Genomic DNA, 13,041 nt, shown 5'->3' with positions numbered 1-13,041 from the left:
GAATTACGCATTAGTTTTTTTTCAGAGTTGTTTCTGATTTAATTTATTTATCACATAACTTAATGCATTACATATTACATGTTGCACCATAAGCATGTTACATGCCATTACAATATGACATCATACACATTGCATATTACATACTGTCGTTATTCTATTCCAGTTTGTAGCATCTTTGAGAACCATGCCTTCAGGTGGGGGCTCTGAGGGGTGACAGGGCTTTCCTGAGGCGATGGGCGCCCAGAGAATCTCTGTTTGCATTCCTCCAACCATGCTTGCCAGCGGCGTTTCTGCACCGCTGTTCTCTAAAAGACCTGTGACATGTGTGGCTAAATCAACACACAGAGCTTTAGCGTTACAGTGTGGAGTCAGGAGTCGAAAACAAGCCTCTGCAGGAGTCTGCTCGCTCCGCAGCAGAGGAAGACTCTTCACCAGACACATACACTTCTCTCACAGTCTCTTACTGTATCATCTTACATATGCAGTTCATTCAGCTTCTCTGCTTCAACGTGAAATGATTTCATTCTAAATCTGTCAGGCTTAAGCTCCAACATGTGTGTGGACAAACCTGGTGTTTGTTTTATTTGTTTACAGGGGATTTTCTCTGCCTTTGGTTTTGTTGAGATGCTAAAGCCTGGCTTTTCATGAGGGATCAATGTAATCAGTTTTTAAAGCTGTGCAAACCGGCAGGTGAAGAGAGTGTTGAAAAGAACCTCAGGTTCAGGACTCAGGTTCGTCTCCAGGGAGACGCTGTCTCTTGGCTCCCAGCTCAGTATCAGTTCTGGTCTCAGTCAATTCATGCTGAATTTATTAAAGATAAAACACAGTAGCATCACAGTGCTGTCTTTTTACAAACCCACAATCACATTCACATATGTGAGGTGTGTGTGTGTGTGTGTGTGTGAGAGAGTCTGTGTGTGTGTGTGTGTGTACGTGTGTGTGAGAGAGAGTCTGTGTGTGTGTGTGTGTGTGTGTGAGAGAGAGTCTGTGTGTGTGTGTGTGTGTGTGTGTGTGTGTGCGTGTGTGTGAGAGAGAGTCTGTGTGTGTGTGTGTGTGTGTGTGTGAGAGAGAGTCTGTGTGTGTGTGTGTGTGTGTGTGTGTGTGTGTGTGTGTGTGTGTGTGAGTCTGTGTGAGTCTGTGTGATGTGAGGTCAGGTGTTCCAGACAGTGGATACAGTAAGAGAACAGCACCTCCATGACAGGATATGATGGAGCTGTGGTTGCTGTTTGACAGTTCTCTGAAGCAACGCTGCTGAGTGACAGAACAGGCTGCTGAAAACCTTGTGTGAGAGTGTGTGTGTGTGTGTGTGTGTGTGTAGGGGGAGCCCAGTGGTTCAGATCCTCCAGGGCAGGCCTGTGTTTGTGTTGGCCCGGGTCCAGACCTTCATTACTCCTCCTCTGATAGCTACAGCCCTCAGCACTCTGTATTTACAACCACACCACATCATGGCCTGTGTGCCAGCCGCCCCCCCCCCCCCCCCCCCCCCTCTCTCTCTCTCTCTCTCTCTCTCTCTCACTCTCTCTCTCCCTCTCCCTCTCTGTCTCTCTCCCCTCTCCCCTTCTCTCACACTCTTTCAGCTCTGTCTGGCTGCATGTCTGTCTGTTTGTCTGTCTGTCTCCTCTCTCTTCCCTCTCTCTCTCTGTCTCTTTTTCCCTTTATCTCTGTCACTCTCCCCTTCTCTCTCTCTCTCTTATCTCCAGCCCCCCTACCCCCCCCCCCCCCCCCCCCCCCCCGCCCCCTTCTCAGAAGGAGCTCCAGTACATCTGCGGTATTGTTTGTTGAACCTCCCGGGGTGATTCATGGCAGCAGCTCAGAGGAGACAGACTAATCCAGGAGACCTTCGCAGGTCTCAGCCAAGCACAGACTAGCAGGGTGACTCATCACATGCACACCTCTCGCTTTCTCTACACACACACACGTGCTGCGAGCGGAGTTGTGTGTGGACACCTCCGTGAGTGCAAACACACTCACGCGCACGCAAACTCACTGCGTGCGCACACACGCAGTCCTACAGTCTCTGGACCTCTCTCCACCCTGACGCGGTGACGAGCTTTGACTTGGCAGTGCGTTTGGGGGTCTCCTGGTAGCGACATGTCTCCTTGCCAGAGTCCTCGGGGCTGGGCTCCTAATGCTGTGGTGCCTGTGGTTACTATGAGGTACGCCGGCATTCCTGCAGCGTTCGCTCATCTAAACACTGTTAGCGAGGACGGACGCGTAGTGAGCAGTGCAGGCCCACTGCCCTGGTGGTTCCTCTGCCTCTGGAGGGGGCACTAGGGGAGGGCTGGGGGGCTTGGGGAGTGGGGGGGGGGGGTGGGGCTAGGGTTTCCTATGCATGTCAAGGTGGGTTAGCCGCTCTCCGTCTCTGGCCAGGCTGGGGCCTTGGTGGGCTATCAGTCACACAGGGCCGCAGGACGCCCACCCCGACCCTGGACGCCCTCCCTCACTGCCTTCCTCTGCTCTCCACCTCAGATTTTCCCTCCCTCCCTCCCACCCTCCCTGCTCTCGTTTCCCTCTTCCTGTGGTACTGTATCCTTTACAGTGACTCAGAGGAGGGTCTCTCTTCTTCCTCCAATGACGTCTTACATCAAACTCCTTTTGACCTTTACAAAAAAAGAACCCCCCCCACACACACACACACACTATGTCCTATCGGCTGCACCTTCTTTGACCCGTGCTCATCGTGCATGGGATGCACTCTTTAATTCAGTTCCATTTGCTGTTCATGCACATGCAAAAGATCTGTCTTTCCTCGAAATTTTTCACCCTGAATTCCACTTATCCCGCTCACTCCTCCAAGCCTCTCCTCTCCTCTCATCCCTCTCTCCCTGCCTCTCAGTTCCTCTCATCCCTCTCTCCCTGCCTCTCAGTTCCTCTCATCCCTCTCTCCCTGCCTCTCAGTTCCTCTCATCCCTCTCTCCCTGCCTCTCAGTTCCTCTCATCCCTCTCTCCCTGCCTCTCAGTTCCTCTCATCCCTCTCTCCCTGCCTCTCAGTTCCTCTCATCCCTCTCTCCCAGCCGCACAGTAATCACACTGACTTGGAGGTGTTTATTCAAGTGACCTCAGGAAGGAGGGAGCGAGGAAGTTGAAGAGGAGGTGGAGACCGTTCCTGTTTACAGAGTTGTGGACCAGCGGTTCCTCAGCTGAGCCGGGAACAGAAGACCAAGGCTCAGGCCCAACCCGCTCGATTACGGAAGATGAATCAGCACAACAATAGGCTATATTCTCTGCTGGTTTGGCAGCCGTGACAGAGAGTTCCTTCTAGAACATTGTCCTCGTGGAAGGAATGTCCTCCTCACACCTTCAGGTGCCATCCCAGGAACATTCTGTCCGGTGTGATATCACTTCCTCCCATCCAGGAAGTGGAATGAATGTGTGGACAGACTCCAAGTCATTCTCTCCTGTAACACATTAGACTGCTGTTGCCCTTTGGGGATGCATCTGATAATGTGGTCTTCCTCATCCCAGAACGGAATGGCTTGTCCTTAAAACGCCAATGTCATGGTTCTTTCTGTGTCTTCTTTCCCTGAGGAAGGTCTCTTTTTCAGTACAGTCTCTCTCTGAGGAAAAGGTATCACAGCCATGAGCCAGAGTAGCAGTCATGCCTCCACACCTTCTAGTCATAGTCTCCCCAGACAGATCATGTTGTATTTGTGGTGCAAGGCCTGAGAGAGAAAAAAGACAGAGAAAGAGGGGAAGAGCGAAAGAGTCCAGGTCACCTCGTCCACCTCTCAGAACACAAATAATCACAGCACTTCCAGGTTTGTCTGTTAGCCTCTCCCAGTACACAACCTAATTACAACACCACCGGCCCTGCTTGCGAACACAGTCAGTTTGTGAGTCAAAACTAAAATAACTTTTTGCAAAAGAAAATAAACGCATGGGGAGTTTTTCCTGGGAGGAAACCTTTCGTTTACTATATGACATGTTTCTTAATAGTGCTAAAGTGTTCGGTGTTCTTTAAATAAACACGGCAAGGTTTTTGCATAGAGGTCCATGAAAGAATGCAGCCTCTTGCTGGTCCTCACACACATGTCAGCAATTTGGCTGCCCTGTGTATTTTGGACATTTAGAAAAAAGAAGCAGCATTTCAAAGTAAACGAGAGAAGGAAAGTCTTATCCCACTGGCAGCTGCGCTCGCTACCAAATTGCTTTCAGCTGACGCTCTGCAGCTCAAACCTGCTTGGGTAATGTCAAGTGATGCATTGCAATACTGAGAAAACAACACAGACCAAAAAATAAATAAGTATAAAAGAAACTGTGGAAAGTTCCTGTGCTTATCTGGAATACCCCCTCCTTTATGGTACACGGACATGCATGCACATACACATTTCTGTGCCCATGCTTCTACACACACACACATGCACACTTTATATGTACGAATAAACACGATCACACACATCAAATACATTTTACCTTTAGCTATCTCTCACTCAGAGCTCTGAGTACTAAATATTTAAGCCCCGTTCCGAAAGTCACAGTCTCCATCCATGATATGACGCCCGGGAAGGTGATGTTGCATGAGAGTCCACCTATTACAGCACCACATAAAATATACCATGGTTCCGAACCAATCAGGTTGTCAGGTTGGAAACACTACTCATTGTATAATGAGACCTAAAGTCTAACCTATAATGACGTAAGTGGTTTCTCGAGTGTACCTTCAAAACGAGTGGCGATTGTTTTATCATCACCCTCACATGCTTCAGATCAGACGTGTTCTCTGGAATAGTTGAGGGTTTTCGGTTGGTTCAGGTTCTGTGGGCGTACGTGACGCCCTCTGCGGCGTCGCTTGTAAAAAGGGTCAAACAAATGGATTTAATTGGATTGAATGGTTTTGAATAATGCTGTGGAGACTAATATGTGTGCGACCGAATGGAATTGGTTAAACTCACTCCTCAGTGTAAATACCGCCCACCTGCCCCATCGAAGAGATGGCCTGCTAGTGCCATGGCTAGTTCAAGCTAAAGGTAAGCCAGAGGGCCTACGTTTGAACCCCAGTACAGGCAAGATGGGAAAGAAGCTCTACTGACGAGTGACGCAATGACACCTGTTCCAGTGATGCCATGACTGGGACACACAGTTGAGCTGAGCTCAACCAGCTAGGCCTGCTGTGTGTAGGACTGAGTTTAGAGGAGTGAGTAATAACCAATCAGATGGCTGAGTGGTGAGGGAATCGGGCTAGTAATCAGAAGGTTGCTAGTTCGATTCCCGGCTATGCCAACCAAATGACGTTGTGTCCTTGGACAAGGCACTTCACCCTACTTGCCTCGGGGGAATGTCCCTGTACTTACTGAAAGTCGCTCTGGATAAGAGCGTCTGCTAAATGACTAAATGTAACCAAGTTGAGTGTAACTCAGTCCTCCATACGAATACCCCCCCCACCTGTGCCATCAACGTATTTACAGAGATTAATTCAGAGCATTCGAAAGTCAGACGACCTGAGTTTGATTCCCAGTACGGGCAAGATGAAGCTCTACTGTACAAATGAATCAATGTATTTATGAATCATTGCATGGTCTCACGTCTGTATGATTCACCCTGACAGGACTAGGAACCCAACAGAAGGGTCTCAATTTATGTTGGGAGAGAGCTGTTGCTACTGTGCTCCAAGTAAAAACAGAGTTGTAATCTGGTGATATTTTCGTTCTATGAGTGGCCACATCGTCCTGCTGTAGCCCCAGCCTGGTGGCAGGCCTAGCAGTGTTAGAACCAGATCATTGCAGCTTTTTCCTGGCTGCATTGACTGGATGCTGGGCCATCTCTCTCCCAGAGAAGGAGGTTTTATCTTCTTCTCAGAGTAGGAGAGTGTTGAGCAGGCTGTCTGTCTTCTCATTTACTTGCTTAGCCTGAAAAAACATGGCTGCTCAAGACTGAGACTGGCTGGGAGCTGGGCTTGGCTGGATGGTTGTTTGGCTTGGTTGGCAAGATGGCTGTGTGATTTAGTTGCTGACTAGTTGTCTGGCTGACTGGCTGAATAAGTGGTCATGCAGACAGAAGAGTACATTGAGAGACGAGGAACCGTCTCTCAATGTCCTCTTACTCCCTGACTGCAGTCTATGGCCTCACAGCAACAGCGCAGAGTGTTCTGTGTGAGTGAATGTGTGTGTGTGTGATGGTCATGCTGCCACCACTTATGTGGGGATAGTTTGTAACAGGCTCTTTGGCACGGGGTCAGAGGTGAGAAAATGAGAAAGGGAAGGCTTTAACCTCGGTTACCTTCCAGGCCATTCAACACACACGCACACGAAATGAACACACAAACAGACGCACACACACAGACACTAATGGTAGAGGTAGCAACCCCGAAGTGACACTGCCTAGCGTAGGCCGTCACCGCCCCACCCCCATACACACACACACACACCTAGACACACACACACACAGGTTGAGGTGGCCTATTAGCTAAGCGTGTTTGTTCGCAGAGGTGCCGCTATTACCCTGATATTACCCCCCCTGTGATCCCAGCTCGCCAGGCTAATGGCTGACATTTCCTCCCTGCAGCTTTTGCAAAAAATAATTGATTGCGTGTGAGCTCGGCCAGGCGAACTTTTTTTTTTTCGGTATTCCTCGCGGTGATATCACACGGCCAGTCGGGAGGGTGGTTCCGGGCGCGCGGCGATACGGTGATTGCTTCCGGAACTCATGGAGATGTAGGCGAGGCATTACAGCATTAAATCAGACTCAGATCAAAGTATTGGCAGTGTTCCTTATCTCTATCTCCAAACTACCCTGGAATCCTGCCACCTGTTCCAGAACACCACTATATCGTGTATTTAGGAACACATTTATAAGACCAGGAAATTGGTCAGAACTAAACTTGCGCGGTGAGATTGCATCTTTTGTAGATTAAAAAACTGTATCCAGTCAATCATCCCGCCAGCCAGCCATCCAGACAATCAGCCAGACAGCCATCCATCCAGTCCATACAGACTTGCCAGTCAGCCAGTTATCCAGCGAGCCTTGCCTCCTTTCCACTCGCTTCAACTGCTGCTCGTTTGACTTAATCTTCATTTGGACCCATCTACATTTACAGGAAGTGCTGGGGTCAGCATCTGGTGCTACTTACAGCCGTGGCTCTGTGTAGGTTACCAGGGCAACACGGCCATCGCAATCAGACCTGAATGACAAGGTCAGCGCAGAGCGTTTTGTAAATGTGCACAGAGAGACCGCAGAGAAACCCCGGTGTCTTCTCTGCAGACCACTGAGATCAAAAGTAGGTTGCCAGTTCACCAGGATTGTTCTGTCGTGTGTTGAGGACCTGATCTATACTGGCCAACCTTCCAGAGGAACCGTTCCATCAGCCATGTGTTCTACACCGTCAGCATCCGTCTTGCACACGTGACCAAAGTTGTGCTCAAGACAACATGGGTCAGACTGGGCCAGGTGTCATCACTGTCTGAATGTTCTGGAGTGATCCACACTGAAAGAAGACAGACTTCGATGGGAACTTTCTGGAAACGTTACGGTTCCAAACCCGAAGTCATAGAACCGGCATTCACAGCCAAGTCCCAAAGACAGGCATGGTTTCCGTTTTAGTTCCAATTCTGGTCCAGAACCTTACAATAAATCTCTGGGGACCCTGTGAGTTAACACTGGACAATGTTGAACCAGACAGTTGTGTGATTCAAACCAAAGACACATATTTGAAGGATTATTTATATGTTTGTCATGTACTTTGTTTTTGTAATTTGTTTTTACAGCCGTTAGATTAGGCACAGTTGATTTTTTCGATGGTGCAAAAACTTTGTGAGCATACTTTGTGCTGTATCCTGACATACACAATTATTTACATAGATTGTATACTGAGCTGTAATTACATTATGCTTTCGCAACCTACCACGTTGTTTTGACAATGTCCAGAGGACGTTAGTTAGTATTTTGGACGTTCTGGAATGAAAACCTCAAGAGGAAAGTCCCCCTCTCTCTCTCCCTCTCTCCCTCTCTCCCTCTCTCCCTCTCTCCCTCTCTCCCTCTCTCCCTCTCTCCCTCCCTCCCTCCCTCCCTCCCTCCCTCCCTCCCTCCCTCCCTCCCTCCCTCCCTCCCTCCCTCCCTCCCTCCCTCCCTCTTTTTATGCCTTTCTTTCCCTCTTTTCTCCCTCAGGAGTGAGGGATGCTAATGTCCTGGCCTTGCGCTGTCTTCCCCTCTGTGGGCTGTTGTGTTAACAGGCCAGGCGTGCTGCAGGAAGTGAGGACCACCCCACCTCCAAGCCTCCTCCAGACCCGACCACATGTCTGAGGACCACATCCTCACTGCAACGCCGTAATCATTTTCACCTGTCCTGCCGCACTCACACACTTCCCCCGACGAGGCTAATGTGAGCAGCGTGACCCGGACATGGACCTCACCTTGTCCTGTATGCGCGAGCACACACACACATGCATACAGTAAACGTATAAGGGCTCCAGATCAGTTCTCGTTGGACCCAATATCAGGTCTCTCTCTCTCGCCAGTCTCCAGCTTCGAAATTGCATCACGCTCTTTTCTTGCCTTCTCCAATTTATTTTCTCTCCTTTATTTCATACCGGGTGCACATGCGGTATTCATTTTCATCCCTGCTCCCCCCCCCCCCCCCATCTCCCCACTCACTCCCACCACCCACCTAAACCTCCCCCCTTCTCCCTGCCCCTCCTTCCTACCTCACAGCTGTTGTTTTGAATTAGTCAAATAGCAGCTGTCAAATAAAAGGATCCTTCTCTCCGCCCACCCACGTAGCCGACAGCCTTGACAGGTGCATGTCAAGGTGCGCATGTGGGCGGGGCCTGGGGTTGTCACGGGGACAGTGGACTCCACAGGGCCGTCCATTCAGGTCCAGGCAGCGCGACGGCGGTTAGTGTGACGTTCACACCTCCTGGCAAAGTTGTTGTTTCAGTACCGGACTGGAATGACATAAATTCCCCTTACTTTTGTTTCTCACTGGAAATCTCTCCTCTACTTTCCTCTCCACTCCCTTCCCTCTGCTCTCACCTGCTCTATTCAAGCACGGCTTCAAAATATGTTTTTGTTTCTTTCTGGGATTTTGACAGCTGCAAGTCAGGTCAGTAAATTGTGACAGAAAGACTCAGCTAGGGAGAGACAGGCATGTTAAGGCAGGGGGGGGGGGTGGATGGGTGGGTGGGAGGTTACAATTGTCAATAGACAGTGTTATTCATGTTCAGAAGGAATGCCAATCACTGCCACCCCTGGGGGCCACTCCCCACGGCCGGAGAACCACTGATTTAAATCCTCATTAAGATGAAACTACCAGCTACTGTGCTTCACTATGGAAACTCAGCTCTGACTGGCGAGGGACTGTTAAGAGTCTCTGACTCACCAGGAGGCAGCTGACGGAGTCTTTCTGGAATATCCAGCAGGTCAGTTTCCTCCTGCAGCTTCTCTCTTCCTCTCCTGTGTTTTCATGTTTTCTCTCCGCGCTGCCCCTGCCCGCCTGTCTCGCAGAAGACGAGCCCAGACCTTCAACCTCCAGCACTCTGTCCTCCAAAGACAATAGGAGTATGTGTGTGCGTGTACGTGTTTGTAACAATATTGGATGTGTAACAGTGATGAGTGTGTGTCCATGCCTGTGTGTGTGTGTGTGTGTGTCGGGGTTACCAGGGTGACGCTCCAGGGACACTTCTTCGCTAGGGCAGATTTATAGCTGAGGGAGGAAGTGTGTGTCTGTGTCAGAGTGGAACAATGGAGGATCCACCGTCCTGCCGGCATCGCCAGGACTCACACACACACACACGCACGCACGCACACTCACACACACACTCCTCTGAAGACCCCACTCTCCCAAACGCAAGGAACTCCCTTCCTGACACAGGGCATGGCAAAGGAGCCTGCCCCCCACCCACCCACCCTCACACACACCAAAAGAAGGAGAATGAGATGAGGGCGAGAGAGAAAGAGAGAGAGAGAGAGAGAGAGAGAGAGAGAGAGAGAGAGAGAGGAGAGAGAGAGAGAGAGAGAGAGAGAGAGAGAGAGAGAGAGAGAGAGAGAGAGAGAGAGAGAGACCAAACTGGACAGAGAAGACAATCATTGGACTCTAACACTGAACTGTCTTGTATGAAGTGTCATACTGTATCTAGCCTTTCCACTATCCATTATAGTCCTGCATATGTGAGACACATTCAGAGCTATTGTTTTCTCAAGTAGGTTCAACCGAGAGAAATGTTCGTCTGAGTAAAGACCCCCCTAACGGTAATTGCAGAATTGTTGGCCTCATCTTTTTGCAGGCCCCTAAAAACAGAGACCACCAATCCTCTCAGACAATAGCAGATGAGTGCCAGCGTTTACTCCCTGTGTCCTCTCCACATTTCCTGTGATATGAGGCAATTGTTTGTCCTCCTCTACGCCAGACAAACAGAACGTTGCAAGAACGTTCAACTGAGGTGCGGTCCGCTCCACCGACGATTGTCCTCGGTTTAAAGGTGATGTAAATGCATGAGATTATATCGTTTCATTAAGGCAGTCTCCCTCTTCTTCTTCGGAGCAGTAGCAGTCTTTTTGTGCACAAAGAACACTAAATATAGTGTTTAGAGTTGTTTCGCCACGAGCTTGCCTGGCTAGTAATTGAAACTTTTTCATTTTGCTTTTGTAATGTCATGTGCCCGCGCGGGTGATTGGCAGACTCGAGTGGTCGCAGATGAGATGGTTCCACGCGCTAATGAATAGAACGCTGATTGCAGGATCCCGAGACTCAAATTACCGTGCCGCCACCCTGACGTGCAATTACCGGACCCTTCGTGCATATTCATCGTGCTGCTTTGCATATTGATCAACAACTTCAAGCGCTGAAATTTACGGGGAGCGTTAGGTGTAAAATATTTTTGCTTTGGGAGTTGAAGATGTATGCAGCTAGCTGCCAATTCTAGCCAAATCACTGAACTGTGCCTTATGTTAATGGTTTTTGCAAGCAATGCTTGGAGCTGTATCAGTAAATGTTTTCTTTTCAGGATATTTTGCAGTTGCATTTGGTTCAGTCATGTTTTGTTTATTAGGGGTATACCAAAGTCCACAACATTAAAGAACAAATTCAACATTTCTCTCTCAGACACACACACAACCACAATCTCTCTACCACACCCACACAAACACACCTACACACCACTTCTCCATTATTCACCTATGGCCCCATCTTCGGAGGCCCCTGTCTAAACGTTACCAACCCTGTTGATAAAAATCTCCACACACATTCTAAGACCTCTGACTTTTTTCCAAAACACAAAAGCAACCTGTTCTTTCAGCAGGGGAAAATCAGAGGAAAGAGAAAGAGAGAAAAGAGAGCGAGGTGAGCGAGGGAGGTAAGAAGCGAGTGCAGGTGCTGACCTCCAGAGTCACTCACATCTATCTGTATCTGCTTGCAATTTCTCCACCATGCACAGATCCTTATCAATGATTGGTTAGTGAGCTGAAATTCCCCCCGTCCAATCAAAGGGCAGAGCTCAGACTGGAGGAAACAGGCTGATACAATCTCAGAGTTTAGGTTATGACAAGGTAGACAGCATTAACTTGTTCAGAGAAGTCACCCTGGGCTCTTCAAGAATACTTTGAATCAGCTGGTGGCATTGATAGTACAAGGAACTCTGAACTAGATTTTTTTCTGGTCTCTATAGGCCATTCATAGTTCTGGTCAGGTCCGGGGAAGCAGTTTTTGATGAAGCCCGTTGATTGATCCGCTTGGAGTTTTCCGGAAGGCAAGGGCATAGGTTTTGCATGAGTGAAGACAAACTTTTTCTCACCAAACTGTTTCTCACCCAGTATGATCACACTACCTCTGCTCTACTGTCAAATATTGGTGGGGACATTTCAATGGCCTGTCCACCCCTAAACGTCTGCTAATGCAAGAACATGAACCGTAAACAGAAAACAAACAGTCATAAACATGAGTGTTTGCGAGTGTGAAAGTACGAGAATGTCAGTATGTTCAAAGTGCCTTGGTGCGTGCATGTGTGTGTGTGTGCGTGCGTGCGGGCATGTAACCAACAACATCCTGACAACAGGGCTCTGAGCCCACTGGTGCGGCCCCACAAACAGGAAGTAATCACTTCATCACGACTTAGAGCTGTCTGAGACGACGGGCTGCTGAAACACCATACAGTCTCCTCCTCCCTCTCTGCTTGGAGCTGCTTGTGGTGCTGGAGCTGGGACGTGCTGCCAGATGAAGAGCCGCGCTGAGAGGCAGCCATTGTTTTGAGGACAGGAGGAATACAAAAAAATGCACAAAAAGGGAATTAACACAATTGAAAAGGGGAGTTTTGTGGGAAGTATTTCAAATACAAATATTCATTTCAATTCTCGTTGTTGTTCAATGAGGCTACAGTAGATGTTAATTGGTTCAGGGCAAATGCTTCCTAGATCTGGTTGTGTTGTGACCGTCTGAAGACCCTCTGATTGGTCTAACGTCATGTGACAGGGGTCAGGAGGGGTCAAGTGGGGTCATGAGCTGCATCCTGAAATCGAATTAGCCAAATAATGTATTTGTTGATTTAGCAGTGAGCTCTAATCCACACAGAGTGAGTCCTCTCAGTGTGTGTGTGAGTGACTGACTCTAAGGTTTACTTTATAAACTGTTAGATGCCCCTTGACACCATTACAGACCAGTTCAGGGGGGAACAGTAGGAACATTAGACGGTAGTCTGTCCCTACTAATGTCAATACACTGAAATGTCCACATCGATAATTAGCTGCAAAGCACAATAGTGTTAGCATATTGGGTCATGAAAAATGCTTGCTTCTACCAATGTCGAAACGAGACCTACACCCTTGCCCCACACCAACAAAATTCCAACCCAACTGATGTGTTATGGTCCTGTCCAGTGTTTAGGGTGAGATGGCACCTATGGATGGTTATTTTTATGGACATACAGGTGGTTCTTGAAGAACGATGCAGGGCGAGGAGACAGTGACAACAGAGAGACTCGGCCAGGCAGAACAATGCACTCAGAGGCAGCTTGGTGGTGTTTAGCTCATTGCTGCCCTCTTTTGGCGCTGCAGAGACTGGCAGCATGCTGGGGGGGTCATTCTGGCCTCCAGGGTCAAAAGACAAGAGGTGAAGAAGAG

Source organism: Osmerus mordax, chromosome 14 (assembly GCF_038355195.1).
Source record: "Osmerus mordax isolate fOsmMor3 chromosome 14, fOsmMor3.pri, whole genome shotgun sequence".
NCBI classification, from domain to species: Eukaryota; Metazoa; Chordata; class Actinopteri; order Osmeriformes; family Osmeridae; genus Osmerus; species Osmerus mordax.
This window is presented reverse-complemented; position numbering follows the sequence as displayed.